Genomic DNA, 1,536 nt, shown 5'->3' with positions numbered 1-1,536 from the left:
CATGGTTTCTCTGTTTTATCATAAATCTTGGTAGGGAGATGTGGACAGTGATGGCGCCTGTAAAAGATACAAGAAGTTAGGTTCGGTTAACTTTTTAGGAGAAATGCATCCAGTTTGAGAATGCCACCTCCTCTAAATGTGACCTAGACTATAAAATCATATGACAGCTAGCATTGAAACCCAGAATTTAACTCTTCATTTTCTCTACTAAGCTATGTGAAGTGTACAGAACTTAAAAGGTGGTCTATAAACACTACTGGTTAATCAAAAGTCCTTGGATCATAAAATTACACACAGACACGACTGACATTCAGCTGTTGCACATGCCATACTACTTGTGTGAATAAACACTGAAATACTTCCATCCCATAAGAGGGAAATGGCTGTGGTCCCCAAGCTCACCCCAGCTACCCTAGGCCCTCCCAACAACCCAGCAATTAAGGACTTAATACTGACCTAACAGGATGCTTCAAGGCTCTGCTATAGGGCCAGGGCGGTGTCTTTTCTAACTGGTTGATTCCCAAGGTCACTTCAGCATATCACTGTTGCACACAAGTGGCATCACACAGGGCAAAACCATCTCAGTTCTGAGTCCACTAAACACCACTGACGGCTTTCACATTGAAAGTATCACTCATTTATTCTTTCAGTTCTTACTTCAATTGTTACATCCTTAGACTTCCCCTGGTCACCTCATACCTAAAATACACCCCCACCTCCTTCTCCTCCTGCTCCGCGTCCACGCATACTTTCTCTCATCGCCCTGTGCACATCTTTCTCATCTCATTTGTAAAATCGGCATGTCTGATGGTGAGTTTGTCTCATCTGTCAAGCTGAGGACCGTTTTCTATCTTGTTCGCTGCTACATTCCTAGTACCTCATATCCTGCCTGGCATGTAGCATGCATTCAGTGAATATCTATTGAACAAATGCCTCAATATGTAAATGAATGATTAAATAAACTTTATGCCTCATTTTAAGTGAATTGAACAAATGATAAATAAATAGCATTTTAAAGATATTATTTATAGCGAGCTTTTCCATTTTACATGATTGGCAATAAGTGAAAGTTATTATTCTACTTAATCTGGACAAAGGGCAGTGTATCAACTATTTGTGTGCCCATAGACAATCCTTGCAAATCAGTTGGGGCACCTGTAGTTATCAGTCACCAGAGCATCAGCAAAAACTCCACATTAGTGATTTTCAACTTAGTAATATCAAGGAATGGCATAGAATTGTTTTTACATTTCACACTGGACTAATTTTAGTTACAGAAACTAAAATACACAGTACACATGGGGGAGGAGAGAGAAAATGAAAGTAAGAGAGCAAGAACTCATCACCCCTCTAACGCAAAGCTATTTTCCAGGCAGCAGTCAGCATGCTGCTCCTGCTGTTAATAAATTCAACCCTTTATGTAGATGTTGCAGCCACTGCTGTTTTTCAGAGAAAATTATCAACACTTGTATTGTTCATATGGATAAAACTGCAGATTAACGAGCAGCTTTAGAGATATCTTACTTTTTTCTCCTC

This window comes from Galeopterus variegatus, unplaced genomic scaffold (assembly GCF_000696425.1).
Source record: "Galeopterus variegatus unplaced genomic scaffold, G_variegatus-3.0.2 Scaffold1965, whole genome shotgun sequence".
NCBI classification, from domain to species: Eukaryota; Metazoa; Chordata; class Mammalia; order Dermoptera; family Cynocephalidae; genus Galeopterus; species Galeopterus variegatus.
Note: the sequence above shows the minus strand (reverse complement) of the source record.